Genomic DNA, 16432 nt, shown 5'->3' with positions numbered 1-16432 from the left:
GAGTCATACTAATAAAAATAATATGATGGATAAATAAATGGGAGAGAGGAATCATCTTTCCTATGGAAGAGTTTCCAATAATTTATGTAGAAAACATGGGGAAATAGGAAATCACTATTAGAACACCACAGCAGTAGTCGCTGCAGGCAAGATCCAAAGTCGGATCGATATTATTGGGTGAAACCTGAAAACGAGATTTGTAAAAGCTCAATATATATTTAACCACATATTTACTACCTGCTGTGGTTAGTCTGATGCAATTATAACATACACAGTGTGGAAAGGGAAAGATAGTAAGTTCACATTGGAGAAACCTGGCAGACTCCACCTTAACCAGGTGATATGGTTAATGTCAGCAGTGATATCTTGCCCCCGTATGATGTGAGGAAAAGGTCGCTTCGCCTTTGTGTTAGTCTCTCCACAAATCCATAGCCCCAAACTAGACAGAGAAGCATAAACTAGGGGAATTCTATAAATATATAATCTGTATTCATAAAAAGTTCCAAGGTCATGAAAAACAAGGAAAAAGTGAGAAACTGTCAAGATTTGGGAAGACTACAGAATCATAATGACTAAACACAACACTGTATCTAGTACTGGATCCTGGAACAGACAAAAATAGGAATGGAAAAATGGTAAAATTCTAATGAATTACACAATATAGTTAATAGTATCATAGCAATGTTATTTATTTTTTTTAGTTTTGTTAAATGTATTATAGTTAAATAACATGTAAACCTTAGGGGAAGTTAAGAAAAGGACATGTGGAAATTCTGTGAAGTCTCTGGAATTCTTCCTTAAATCTAAAATTATTTCAAAATATATTTTTAAATAAAGCATGGAGGAGAATAAACTCTGCAAAGTATGGAGGAGAGCAGTAGGGTTCTTTGTTTTCATAGGGAGGTCAGAGAAGTTCTGACACCATTGTCATATTGTATCTCCAGCAAAGAGGAAGCCAAGCCTGGGCCATGTCTACAAAACCCTGATGACAGAGTGAACAGCAGATAGAGGGGAACTGAGGCAAGATGCTGGCATGTTCAGGGAAAAGAATAACAGCAAAACCATCAAGGCAGGTAAGACAGGGATGAGGTCAGAGAGGAGCACTGGGAGTGGCAGGAGGGATCTGTTAGCCCTGGGGAAGAATCTGGGCTTTGCTGTGTCACCTGAAACCATCTTAGGTGTTTGAACTGTGGGGTGGCTTGCACTGTCTTGAAGGCAAGACCCTCTTCTGGTTTCTGAGAATAAAATGTGGATGGGCAAGGACTAAGGCAGCAGAGGCCATCTGAGATAGAAAAGGACAATAAAAACTACAGCAAAAGATGATGCTATCTGGGTGAGAGCAGTGGTGGAGAGGCAGTGAGGCCTCACAGATACCAGATAAAAGTATAATTTAGGGCCCCGGCACTGGTGGATATATGACATATGGGTTTAAGTGAAAGAGAGACAGCAAGGATGACAGCAAGAACACTTTCCTAAGCTACTGGTATGATGTGGTTGCCATTAACTGAAAAACAGAAAGATTGGAGAGGGAGAAGATTGCAAAGCAGAAGAATGGGAGAATAGTGATTCCAAATGACTCCCAGGTACAAAGGCTAAGTGACCCCACAGGCAACTGGACATCCCAGACTGTAGATCAGGAGTGTGGGACCAGGCTGGATATATACAATCATCAGCCATCAGCACAGTGATGCTATTTAAAGTCATCAGACTATATAAACTTCCCTCTGAAATAAGTTTAGAAAATAAAAACAAAGAAGAATGAAAACAAACTATCAAAGGAGTCTGCAAAGGAATGGTTCCTGATGTAGGAGGGTAAATGAGAGAATGTGGTGTTCTAGAAGCCAAATGAAGAGAGCTTTAGAACTAGACAAGAGTGGGGATGAACAAGGCCAATGATTACTCCAATATTAAATTAAGATGAAGGCTAAGAATTAAACTTTGGATCTAGGAAGAGGCCAATGGTGACTGACCATGGCAAAGTTGGGAGAAGGGGAAGATGGCTTGTATGAGTTCTACATAGAATTGGAGGAGAAGAATTGAAAACTATAAATATTGATATAAATTGGAAAAGAGAAATAGAGTGGCTTGAGGAGAATATATGGTAAAAAAAAAAAAAAGGTATTATTTATTTTCGAGAAGCAAAAATTACAAAATAATAGTGAGGAGAAATTCTCAGTGCATGAGGGGGCATTGGTCAATGTCTAGAGGTATATCCGTGTGTAGAAGATGGTAGATAGATTCTAGTGAAAGGGGGAGGGTTTGGTGTGAAAGGGGCATGGGCAGTGAGCATGCCTATGGCATCAGGAGAGAAGGCAAGGGCATAGACACACACAGCATGCAGGTGGACAGGTGTGGAGAAAATATGGAAGATCCCTTCTGATTGTTTTTGTTTTCTCAGTCTCAGTAGGAAGAAGGACCTCGACCAAAGAGTGAGCACTGGAGGTTTTGGAGGTTTGCAGGAAGAAAAGCTGTGAAATATTAAAAAAAAAATACCGTGGGAGCATCACCAGACTAGAGAACATGTTAGAATTTGGGGGCAACACTGAATACCTTCATGAAGTTACTGGTCATGAGTCAAAGTGAGACCAAAGCTTAGATACCCTAGCAGAAATCTTGTCTGGATGAGATGCTGGCGGTTGATCATTAGATTCATCACCTAGCCCAGGGCTGTTGGTTGATGCCTGAGACCCATGGAGGAAGGGACAAAGAATCATATGTAAAAAAGCAAAAGAAAACACTGCACCACTAAAAGCTTTGAAATGTTAACACTACTTTTAAAGCATGTAAACAAAAGATGAGAAGATGACCGTCTCTCCCCATCCCACCGCTCGTCATGGAGCACCTCAAAGAATCTCCTGCTTTGGTACTGGTGGAATTTTCAGCCTTACCAGGTGAAAGTGGTGGTGACCTGAGGAGGATTATGGAACCTGTGAGTGTGCACAAGCAGGAGGACACTGCTAGACCCACGAAGAGGAAAAGGATCAAGATGTGAACACCATGTGGTGACTGACTAGAACGTCTCACCACGAAGGTCCCTCTGAGAGTTCCCAGGAGGACCTGAATGTAGACTCTGTCGATAAAAGATTCATGAAGGTTTGCTGTGGGAGGAGGAATTCTAAACACAAACCTTGCTCTGGCTGGTACAGAAGGGAAAGTCAAAAAGATTTAAAGCACAAGTGGACCTGACACATCACTGCTTGCTTGAAGACAGAAGAAAACCCATGAGATGGAGTGCAGATAGTTATAAGATGCCAAGATTGGACCTTGGCTAACACCCAGCAAAGAAATAGACCCCATCCCTAAAACTGTGAGGAACTGAATTCTAGCAACCTGAATGAGCTTGGATGCAGACTTCTCCATAGAGCCTGCAGACAAAAAACCCACCTGGATATCAGTTTGATTTCAGTCTTCTGATACCCTGAGCAGAGAATCCACCCAAACTGGGAGCTCTTTGTTAATAAATGAGTGTTGTTTTAAGCCCCTAAATTTGTGGTAGTTTGTTATGCAACAACAGAAAACTAGTACACTAGTCTTCATACATCTCTAGTGCAGGGCCTCATGAGCTTTAGAACCAGGACATTCATGTCTGGTCGGTGGCACTCAGGGAACTCAGTGAACTGGGGCCGTGGGGCATCAGGTTCTCTCAGAGGCATCAACGTACCTGGAAAATTGTGCTCATCTCCACAGTGATGGAGTTAGTTCCTGAGATCTTTTCCCCAAACTTGTTGGGTTAACCTTTGACCATGATTCAGTTTCAAAGCCATTATATTATATAGCATAATTCTATCCACAGACTCCCATTTACTTATAGAAGAATAGTAGGACTTTAATAGGCTGTGAAAAAGTTTTACAATGTTGATAATCACAAATGAGACCCTATTAACACTCATTATATCTGTGCCTCCAGTTCATTATTTCTTAGGATAATCAAATGAAGTTGTCACACAGAAGGACTATTGTTTTTATTGTGGAAATTACAGTTTTTTTTCCCCAGCTGGCATGTTAATTATCTCCAACCTAATCACCAGAAGATTCAAGGATTTAAAAAGGAATCAAATACACAAACACACACACACACACACACACACAAATTTTAACTTTAAGACAATACAAATCTGGATCTAGCCAAGTTGGAGAAGCCTCAGCATCTGAAAGGTGAAAAGAAGGTGCACTTACTGGGGAATAACACAATGATGAGTTCCTTGGGTCTTCAATTTCTTCCCATATGCTCTGGAGAGAGTGCTGCGGAAGCCTCCAATCAGGACCACTAAGTGGCACAGACGAAACAAAACAAGAAGCCTGCTCTCCCAACCAAAGGATTGGAAAAGAATGGTCTAACAGCAGAAAACCTTGCTGGCAATACCCACCCAACTGCAATGAAATACCAGGATGGTTCCAGTGGAGTCCATCGGGGAGCAGATTATCTACTTCATATCCACTGAACAGAAGCAGCCATGCTTTGATGTTCTTGCCTGCTGGTATTACTGGCACCAACAAAGGAGCTCATCTTCTATTTCCCATCTGGCAAAAGTAGGCATTATGATTTTCACTTTGGAGTGGTAGCAACAGACAAAGTAGGAAGCTGTTCTCCATCCCCTGCCTGACAAAAGGAAATAATTTTACAGTTCCCTTGGCAATGTAGTATCAATGGGGTCCAGAGGGAACCTGAGCCCCCACACCCACCCAGCATGCAAAAGATTTACCAAGACAGTGTGAAGCAGAGATAGTGTCATCTTTGCAGCCCTGATGGCACTGGAGTTCAGTAGGAAGCTGAGCCTCCACCTCAACTCAATAAGAAAGAGTCCCACACACTGAGAGGCAAGGTGAGTGTCACCTTCCCTACCCTGGAGTCACTGGAGACAAGTAGGAAGCTGAGCCACCACTGCAAGCCAGAATCAACACACTGACAAGATAGTAGAGTCCAGGCTAATCAGCACTTCCATTTCACATACTTCTGTTGTCAGCAGGGCCCAGCAGGCAACTGAACCTCTACGCTGCCCCACCTACAATGAGACTGAGTGAGGTCATGCCAATAAGCAATTAGGAATTGTCTGGAAACAAATGAAAACCTTAAAAATTTCAGGAAAGGAAAAGAAGTTATGAGAAACAACCAAATGGTTATGGGGGGTAAGATGGTGGACCGAAGGCACCACCAGCCAGAGCATCTCTATAGAAGGAGAAGTTTTAGATGAAAGAGAAAAAACAGACAGACAAATGTAGATAAGAAAGGGGGCTTAAGGAAGTGTTCCTGAACCCACAGGAGACTCCAGGGGAAGAGGAGGAAGAGCAAGATTGGAAGGAGAAAGGCATCGATGGGAATTAAGCCCAGTGAGGCTAGGAGTCCAGGCAGAAGGGTACCTGGATCCAGTACCATACCCCTCCCTTGTATCTCAGACTCTTCCTGGGCTCTTGAGGTGCTGGAGAGACATTCTGTTGACGCAAGCCCAGACAACGCTGCTCCCAGTGAGTGGAGAGCTGCTTTCAAAAAGGGCACCAGACTCCCAGCACCGCTTAGTGCATCTCATGCCGCACAGACCCAAGCAAGATGGGAGATTCCACATTGCTTTTTGACACACCTGCTGCCTTTGTCTTCACCAGGGTGCCCCAAACATTCTGGTTCCATCTTCCTCATCCCAACACAGACATTTCTCAACTCTGGCCCAGACTGCAGGAGCCACATGAGTGCAGTGGGTCCTGGATGATGAGAGTGATTCCACACACTCGTCATTCTGGGTGGACTGCCTCCCAGAGAGAGGTTTGAAGAAGACGAGAGAGTGGACTTTCCTCCACCTAGACTCTTTTTCTTCCCTTCCCCTCCCCCTCCCATGGCTACTGAGAGAAAAAATTGAGCCACCACACAGAGGCTCCCACAGGGAATGGAGCTCATACCTTTTCTCTGGAGGTCCTGTAGCAGAAAAAAGAGGTGCTTGGACTGTGAGTGCACTGCCTGCTGGCCATTCCTGGTACTGTTGCTGGTGACTTCAGCAGAGTGGGACACAGCCCGAAGTGGAGGGACATTGATCCAGCTTGAGCATCCCAGGAGGGACTTGGGAACAGTATGCTTCTCCCTGCTATGTTCAGGGATTGATCTCCAGGGCCCAGAGGATGGGCCCACATGTCAGATCCAGTACACTCAGGTCCCAATCACAAAACCCAGGGGCAAGAGGGGATATTTGTGAATAATTCTCATGAGCTGTGGATGCCTGCAGGGGCAGATTGGGAGAGAGTGCAGTTTGGGTTCACACCTATGGTGTACATGTGGGGGCACCCCTCCTCCCCCAGAAGGGCCCCATTCCCAGCTCTGGCTGGGATCCTGGACAGGGAAACTCCCAGTCCCCATCACAGTCATAGTACAACAAGGCTGGCTTGAGGTCCTGCCTGCCAGCAGAGGCTTGGAAGAAACCACAGAATAGGGGAGGGTGGAAAGAAGTGAAGTTTGTTCCAGACTACCTGATTCAGGGTCTCAGACAGCCCTGCCTCCACACACAGACTTTCTGGCTGAGTAGGCCCTACTTCAGCCCATCCCTGGCAGCTGTGCCCAAAGGCAGAAATTTGACCCCTGCTAAAACTTCTGTGGAATTTTAGTGCAGGTTCACGAAACCAAGTCACACCCAGCCTCACTCCCCTACCTGGACCTGCTGAAGTGTAAAATAAGGACACATCTGCCAGTTCCAGAGCCCCACCCACCATCTGGGACACTAGAGTTCTTCTGAGTAACTAGAGGAGGTCCCAGGAACCAAAAACAACACTGAAGCTTGTTCTTCCCAGCAAGCAACACCTACGGATAGGGAGGTCAGTTTACATGCCCTTTTACTACATTTACTGACTCACCATACAGGGTGTGGTCAGTTCTCACACAGAAGCATGACCTCAGGGCTCAGATATTAAACTCGGTATATGTCATTATCGAAACAAAAGAAAATCGAAAGGTTTTACCTCCAAAGAGGTAAAAATTGCTCCATACGAGAAAGAATCAGCAAAAGAACTCTAGAAGTATGGAAAATAAAAGCTAAAGAACACCCAGGAAAGGCTTCACCAGCACTCTAGCAATGGATACCAACCAAAATCATAACACTGAAATGACTGGTGAATAATTTTGAACATGGATTGTAAGAAACCTCAATGCAATTCAATAAAATATGGAAATACAACACACAAAAAAAGCCAAAGTGCAGGAAATGAATGAAAAATTCACTAAAGCAGTTCAAGTATTAAAGAAAAATCAAACAGAACTTCTGGAGATGAAAAATTCATTCAAGGAATTACAAAACACAGTAAGAAGCCTTAAGAACAGGTTAGGTCAGGCAGAAGAAAGAATCCCAGAGCTTGATGATACCACCTTTCAATTAAATCAGTCAGTCACAGAGAGAGAACAGAGAAATAAGGGAAATAAACAAAGCATACAAAAATATGGAACTATGATAAGAGGCCTAACATAGGAATCATAGGCATTCCTGAGGGGGCAGAAGAAAATACACAATGGTTAGATAATTTAATTGAGTGAATGATTGAGGAAAATTTCCTTGACCTTGCTAGAATTCTAGATATCCAGGTATAAGAACCTCCTAGGACCCCTGGCGGAGCCATGATGAAGAGGAAAACACAACACATAGTCATCAGAGTGGAGAAATTAAACATGACAGAGGTGCTCTTATGAGCTGTAAGGGGAAAGCAGTAAGTAGCTTACCCAGGGAAACACATCACACTAACTGCAGACTGCTCAAGTGACACCTTACAACTGGGGCTCTACTCTCACTCTTCTCACAGGAAATAAGGCCCAACTAGATTTTTGTATCCTGGAGAACTAAGTTTCATATATGACGGAGAAATAAAATTGTTCTCAGATAAGCAATCTCTGAGGGAGTTGTTCAAGATAAGACCTGCCATGCAGGAAGTACTCAGAACTGCATTAGTCATGGATCAGCACAATAGAACTCATCAGTGTAAAATTACCCAAAAGCTAAAGGTTAAAGGCCAGATACCACAATGGCACAGAGATAAAACAAAGCAACAGAAATCTAATCAACAGGATGCACAGATCCGACCCACTTATCAAATATTTCAATAAATATGAATGACTTGAACTGCCCACTGAAGAGACATAAATTAGGTGAATGAATACATATACATATGCCAAGTAACATCTATCCTCAGGAAATACATCTAACTCACAAAGACTCATTCAGACTCAAACTGAAGACATGGAAAACAATATTCCATGGAAAGGAAAACCAAAAGAAAGCTGGTGTGGCAGCTCTCATATCGAATAACTTAGTCTTCAAATCAACAAAAGTAATGAAAGACAAAGATGGTCATAATATAATGGTAAAAGGAACAATTCAACAAGAAGACATAACAATTCTAAATATTTACATGGTCAACAGAGCTGCACTCATATTCATGAAGCAAATACTACTTCATCTAAGCAAAATGATAAATGGCAGCACCATAATAACTGGGGTCTTCAAAACCCCTTTCACAGAACAGAACAAATCCTCCAAATAAAATATAAACAAAGAAACAATGGACTTAAAGTGAACTCTATGAGAAATGATCCTAACAGACATTTACAGAACATTTTACCCAAAAACTGCTGAGTATACATTCTTCTCATCAGCTACTGGGACATTCTCTAAGCTTCACTATATCCTAAGCAATAAAACATGTCTCAACAATTTTTTTTAAAAAATGCAAATTATACCATGTATCCACTCAGACCACAATGGAATAAAATTAGAAATCAGCTCCAACAGAAACAATCATCTCTACACAAATTCATGGAAACAAAACAACATACTTCTGAATGATACTCAGGTCAAGGAGGAAATTAAGATGGAAATCAAAAGATTCTTTGACCTAAATGATAACAAGGACACAAGTTATCAAAAATCTGTGGGACACAGCTACTGCAATCCTGAGAGGAAAATTATAGTCATACATTCTTTTTTCTAAAATACAGAAAGATCACAAATCAACAATCTAATGAATCATCTCAAAGAACTGGAAAAGGATGAGCAAACCAATTCCAAACCCGACAGATGAAAAGAAATAAGAAGGATCACAGCAGAACTAAATGAAATCAATAATAAAAGACCTATACAAAAGATTTATGAAACAGAAAGTTCATTCTTTGAAAAGAAAAGAAAATTGGCATGATCCTGACTAGATTGGCAAGATCCTCACTAGAACCAGAAGCACAAAAGTCAGGGTGCTAATAAGCTCAGTCAGGAATGAAAAAGGAGAAATTACAACTCATACCATGGAAATACATAATATCATGTATGAATACTATGAAAATGTCTATGCAGGTAAACTTGTAAGTGTGGAGGAAATGGACAAATTCTTAGAATGACAATGCTTCCCTAGGCTCAATCAGGAAGAAATAGAATTCCTGAACAGACCAATATCAAGTACTGAAATTGAAGCAGCAATAAAAACTTTCCTAAACATAAAAGTCTCAGATCAGACGGCCTCACAGCTTAATTTTATCAGACCTACGAAGAAGAACTGGTGCCTATACAGCAGAAATTATTCCACAATATTGAGAAGGTAGGATTCCTCCCCAACACAGTTTACAAAGCCAACATCACTCTGATCCCAAAGCCATGAAAGGACTCGCCAAAAATAGAAAATTACAGACCAATATCCATTATGAATATACATTCAAAAAATGTCAAGAAAATCCTAGCAAATCTAATTCAGCTACTCATCAAATAAATAATCTATCATGATTAAGAGGGCTTCATCCCAAAAATGCAGGGATGTTTCAACATACACAAACCTATAAATGTAATTCACCACATAAACAGAAGTGTAAGCTAAGACCATATGATCCTCGCAGTAGATGCACAGAAAGCATTTGATAAAATTTGGAACACTTTTATGATAAGAACGCTTAACAAAATAAGCATAGATGGGACTTACCTCAAAATGATAAAAGCCGTATAGGACAAACTCTCTGCCAACATTATACAGCATGAGGAAAATTTGAAAGATTTCCTGCTCAGAACTGGAACCAAACAATATTGCCTTCTATCACCAGTTCTGTTCAACATAGTGCTTGGGTTCCTAGCCAGGGCAATTAGATAAGAGAAAGAAAGCAAGCCAATACAAATGGGGGCAGAAGATGTCAAACTACTGTGCTTTGCTGACAATATGATATTTTATCTAGACCCCAAAGATTCAGCCAAGAGATTATTGCAATTGATAAGTTCAGCAAAGTCTCAGGTTACAAGATTAATGTACATAAATTGGTAGCATTCATATACGCAAACAACAGGCAAACAGAGATCCAAATCAAAGACTCCATACTTTTCACAATGGCAACAAGGTAAATAAAATACCCAGGAATATATTCACCTAAGCTGGTGAAAGAGCTCTACAGGGAGAACTACAAAACACTGAGCGAGGAAATAGCAGAGGACATAAACAGATGGAAAGCCACACCATGCTCATGGTCATACTGCTCAAACTGATCTACAGATTCAATGCAATCTCTATTACAATACCAACAACGTTTTTTGCATATCTCAAAAAAATAAATGAACACTTTATATCAAACAAGAGAAGACCCCCGTATAGAAAAAGCAACCTTAAGCATAAAGAAAAAAATGGAAGGCACCAATTTAGCAGTCTTCAAGCTATCCTACAAGGCTAGAGTATCCAAAACAGTATGGTACTTGCACAAGAACAGAGACATAGACCAGTGGAACAGGACTAAAAACCCAGATACAAAACCATCCAGATAGAGCTATCTGCTCTTTGATAAACAAGAAACATACACACAGTGGGAAAAAGAATACCTATTCAATAAGTGGTACTAGGAAATTTGGATAGCCACATGCAGAAGACTCAAACAGGAACTGCCCTTTTTGCCTCTCACAAAAATCAATTCACAATGGATTACAGACTTACACCTAAGGCATGAAACCTTAAGAATTCTAGAAGAAAATGTTGGAAAAACTCTCACAGACATCAGCCTAGGCAAAGAATTAATAAAGAAGACCCCAAAAGCAATCATGGCATCAGTGAAAACAAACAAATGGGACCTTATCAAATTAACAAGGTTCTGCACAGCCAAGGAAACTCCCATGAGAGCAAACAGACAATCTAGAGAATGGGAGAAAATATTCACATGCTACACATCCAATAAAGGGCTGATAACCAGAATCTATATCGAACTCATCAAACAAATCCATACAAAGTGGTCAATGACATGAACAGAAACTTTTCAAAAGAAAAGACTAATGGTAGACTAGTGGCCAACACACATCTTTAAAAAGTGGTGAACATCTCTTATCCTCAGGGACATGCAAATAAAAACCACTATGAGATATCACTTAACTCCAGTGAGAACGGCTTTTATCAAAAAGTCCCAAAACAACAAATGTTGGTGTGGATACCAAGAGATAGGAACACTCATATACTGCTGCTGGGACTGGAAACTGATACTACCCTCTATGGAAAGTACCATAGTGATAACTCAGAGAACTAAAAGTAGAACTATCATTTGATCCAGCAGTCCCACTATTGGGCATCTACCCAAAGGAAAAGATATTCTATGAAAAAGACATCTGCACTCGAATGTTTATAGCAGCATGGTTCACAACTGCAAAAATATGAAAACAATACAAGTGCCCATCAATACATGAGCAGATTTAAAAAATGTGGCAGATGTGTACCGTGGAGTACTAGTCAGCCGTATAAAAAAATTAAAAATGATTAACTACCTATTCTATTATATTGGATGGAGCTAGAGTCCATTTTTTTAAGTGAAATATCATAAGAATGGAAAAACACCACAGGCACTCACCATTAAATTCGTACCAAATGATCAACACTAATGTGCACATATGGGAAGAAACATTGATAGGGTGTTGAGCAGGTAGGAATGGGGAAGAGGGATTAGGTAAATCCACAAATAGCGGCTATGGTGCATACTCCCTAGTGAATGGGCACTGTTTTGGGACAGTGCAAAAGCAATTATGTAATCAAAGCCTTTGTAACCCTATAATACTCCGACATACAAAATAAAAACAAGGAACCAAATGGAAATTGTAGATTTTAAAACTATAATAACTAAGTTAAAATTTGGGGGATAAACTCAATAGTAAAAGGGAGAAGATAGAATAAATGAACTTCAAAGCAAATCAATAGAATTTCCCTATTTTGAACAATAAAGAAAAAAACAGATATAAAACAGAACAAACAAGACAGCCGCGGGGACCCATCAGACAGCATCTGTATCATCAGAGACCCAGGGAAAAAAAGAAAGTCGAAAGAGACAGTAGGACTGAAAAAAATATTCAATGAAGTAATATCTGAAAATATCACAAATTTGGCAGACAAAACCCTACAGATTCAAGTATCTAAGTGAATTCTACATAAGATAAACCCAAAGAAGTCCAGATCAAGACATGTCCTTTAAAACCTTCTGAAAACTGAAAAATGAAGACAGATAAAAACTCTTCAAAGCATGCCCAAGAGAAATGATGTAGACTGATGGAGAGATATGGATTCAAATGACAGATTTCTCATTCAAAACCATGGAGGATGGGAGGAAGAGGCCTAACATTTTTAAATTGCTGAAAGAAAAGAACTATCAGCCACTAAATCTGCATCCAGCAAAATTCACACTCAGAAAGGAAGGGCAAATAAAGGCGTCCTCAGATGGAGGAAACTAAGACAAGTTGTGCTTAGCAAACCTCCTCTTACCAATGTATAGAGTGAGTTCTCTAAACAGAAAGGAGCTGGTATCAGAAGAATGCTTGGAACCTCAAAAAGAAGAACATCAGAATGGGAAAATAGGGGAGGATAAAATATGCTTCTTCCCATACGTTTTTGAATGATATTTGATGTGGCATCCAGTGCAACAGGGGCGTCACTTAGCACCATTCCATTTTAAAAAATAAAAAGCTGAAGGAAGCTAAATGGAAATAAGGTTTTTACATTTCACTTCAAATGGTAAAACATCTACACCAGTGGACTCTGATAAGTTGTGCATGTATAATAATAATTAAAGTCACCACTAAGAAAATTATAAAAGATATATTATCAAAAACACTGTAAAAAAAAATCAATATCTAATCCTAAAACTCCTGAAGTATCCAACAGGAGGGTAAGGAAAGAGATGCAGAGGAAAGAGCAAGATAATTAACAAACAGAAAACAAATCAAAAAGTAGCACACACCTGACCCTTAAGCATATAACAATTCCCTTGAATGCAAATAGTGGGCATGTGTCAATTAAAAGATAATACCAAAGTGGAGTGGGAAACAGCATGATTCAACAAAATTTATGCTGCCTGTTAATGAACGCACTTCAAATTTAACAGCATAGTTACAGCGAATGTAAAAGGATGGAAGTGATAAACTACGCAACCTCAGTTCTCTTTAAAAACTAATATGGCTATGTTAATATGAGATAAAGTAGACTTCAGAGCAAAAACAATTACTAGACATAAAGAGGTACATCACACAATAATGGAAAGGCCAACAAACAAGCAAGACATAAGAGCTGTTTAAATGTGTACACAATATGGCCTCTGTACACATGAAGTACAAACTGACAGAACTCAAAAGAGAAACAGATAAATGCACAATTTTACCTGAGGACTTCACCACCCTACTCTAGTAATCTACAGACAGAAGATCAGCACAGGCGTAGAACAAGTGCATAACACTCTCAGCCCCCACAAGTGGGTAGTCATAGAACAGTCCACCCAATAATAGCAGATGAAACTTTTTTTCCAATAATCCATGATGAATTCACAAAAATAGTCCATATTCTAAGTCATAAAATAAACTTCAAGAAATTTAAAACCATTGAAATCATACAAGTACGTTCAATTAAAATAATTGAATACACCTGGAAATTATGAGAAAGATAACAGAAATTCTCCAAACAGTTGAGAATTAAATAGTACCCATCAAAGAAAGGCATGGGTCTAAGAAGAAAGCTGAAAGGAATATAGAATACATGAAACTGGATGAAAATAAAAATATAACTAATGAAATTATGTGAACGCCACTTAAACAGTGCTGAAGATGACATTTATTGCACTAAGTACCTACGTTATTATAAAAGGAAAAGTTCAAATCAATAGTCCTAGTTTAAGAAACTAAAAAAGAACAAGAGAAACTGAAAATAAGAATGAGGAGGAAATAGTGAATATAAGAAGAAAAATAATTATATGAAAAAACAGGAAAATAATAAGAAATCAAGAAAACAAGTAGCTAGTTCTTTAAAAAAATAAATAAAATCAACAAAAATCTGACAAGACCGAGAAAGATAAAAACAGAGAAGATACAGATCACTAATATCAGACATGAGCAGCAAAAAAGGCAGATGTTACAGCCATTAAAATAACTAATGAATGCTACAAAAAATGTCATGCTCATCAACTTAACTATGTATAACAAATGGAGCAATTTCTCAAGAACCACAAATTATCCAAACTGAGCCAATATTAAATAGATAACCTGAATAGCTCCGTAACTATTTAAGAAACAAATGGCATTTGGAATAAAACAGCTCCCTCTCCCCAAAGTCTCTAGGCCTAGAGGGTTTCACTGGAGAATTTTAACCAACATTCAAGGAATTAACACCAGGGTTATACAAACTCTCCTAAAAAATTGAAGAAGACAATTACTTACCAAATAGTTTTATAAAGCCAGTATCACCTTCACATCAAAACCAGACAAAGACAGCAAAAGAAAAAAAGAGAACAACAGACCAAAGGATGTCACTAATTTAGAAATAAAATCTGCACCAAAATATGAGGAAATTGAAGCAAGTAAGGTTAGTGTGAAAAGAATTACACACCTGACTGAGTTAGATTTATTTCAGGTACTATGCTTGGCTCATTCAGCAAGTCAAATCTCAAACACAGCAGATACCACCATTAGCGGTCAATGCTAACATCATCAGGAATAAGACAAATCAGATGTAGATCCCATGTTAGGATGCAAAGAGAAGATCCACAGGACCACTTCTGTGATACACTTGTCAAAACACACAGGATCTAAATCTGAATGAACAGAAAAAATCAAAAGAGTTAGGCAAACTTTTTGTCTCCAGGAAGAAAGAGCCATATAAATCTGTGCTGAAAATTAAAATTACATAAGTCTGATGGCACTGTAAGAATTGTAACACCTCCAAACATTGACAATGACCACAGTACCTGAACCAAAATGATGTCTGTCTAAATGTAAATTTATCATTATGTATAGTGATGAAAATGGTAAAAGACGAATGAGAAATCAAGTAACTTCACTAAAGTATTCATGAAAACTTGAGTGTTTGGTTATTGAAAGAGCTCACACTTTGACAGTTTGAGGATATAAAATTGGCTTTCATTGGCAAGATCCAATTAAAAGTCTTTCACATCATATAATTTAAAAAAAAATTGGCATATATTGTTGAGATGCCTTCCAAAGAATATATTCATTTAGACTTGACTCATTAATGTATCCTAGAGGAGAAACTCTTCTAGAGGACTGTATCCAGCAGCACCTGGAAATAAAAGTAAAGAATTATATTCTTTACCTAAAAGATTTTGTAGGAAATAAGTGTAAGCTAGTAAGAAAGAGGCAAGAACTTTATTGGTGTTAATAAGAATGATAAATATATATGTAAACAGGCAATACAAAACTCGTATTGTAATATTAATATTATATTATCATATTATTATTATTATATTAAATATTATTGTCCATAGTTGCACATTAAATTAATTATCATTGTGGTTCAGCATCTGGTTTTCTCAGCTCCCTTCACTCATTCAACAACCACATGCGAAGGAACTATGACAAGCACTGGAAGGACAAGGTGAAGATGACACAGTCCACATGACCGACCTCAACAATCGTATACTGTAATATGCAAAGAGGAGAAGCAGGGAACACCCTGCAGAGTCAGAGAGACCATAACAAGTATAAAATGGGCACTCTTTTAACACAGACAAGGGTCATCTGTCCAAGTTTTCTATCAGTAGAGTACACTTTTTGGTAGGGGTGATACATAACTTGATAGCTGAGGGACAATTATCAGATAGAGGGAAGAAGTAAAGGAAAACAGGTGGCAGTGAGGAGGGACATTGTGGAATTCTAAGTAGTCTAGTTTTTGAGATGCTAGAACAGAGGGGCAGTGTAGGGTATGTGGCAAGATATGAAGTTGAAAAAATTGACAAGAACCACATTGATGTGGGTGATGTTTCCATGCTAAGAAATATGGAACCTTTTCTGAGGGCAAAAGTATGCCAGTGAAAAAGTAGATGATGGATTTAAAAGGTCACAGGTCAAGTGACTGCTTATGAACTATAATTGCTTGGCTTAGTGTCACTAGATGAGTTTGGGGGTTTTGGCCTTAAATCATTATCATAAACGTAGAAAGCTGATGATGCCTTCGTTTTCTGAGAATAGTTCCAGTGTGC

General features: G+C 39.2%; 1 protein-coding gene and 1 long non-coding RNA gene across 2 annotated transcripts in view; one reads left to right on the top strand and one right to left on the bottom strand.

Annotated features, from left to right (window-relative positions):
• LOC123629809 (ankyrin repeat domain-containing protein 26-like) overlaps nucleotides 1-16432 on the bottom strand; it is a 45948-nt gene that overhangs the window by 6227 nt on the left and 23289 nt on the right. The gene's annotated exons all lie outside the window — the stretch shown is intronic.
• On the top strand, nucleotides 663-3486 carry LOC123629810. Its single transcript, XR_006732282.1, has 2 exons — nucleotides 663-1073; nucleotides 2399-3486. It is a non-coding gene; the product is annotated as an uncharacterized LOC123629810 (long non-coding RNA).

This window comes from Lemur catta, unplaced genomic scaffold (genome assembly GCF_020740605.2).
Source record: "Lemur catta isolate mLemCat1 unplaced genomic scaffold, mLemCat1.pri scaffold_47_ctg1, whole genome shotgun sequence".
NCBI lineage: Eukaryota > Metazoa > Chordata > Mammalia > Primates > Lemuridae > Lemur > Lemur catta.
Note: the sequence above shows the minus strand (reverse complement) of the source record. Positions and strands in the feature narration are given on the sequence as shown.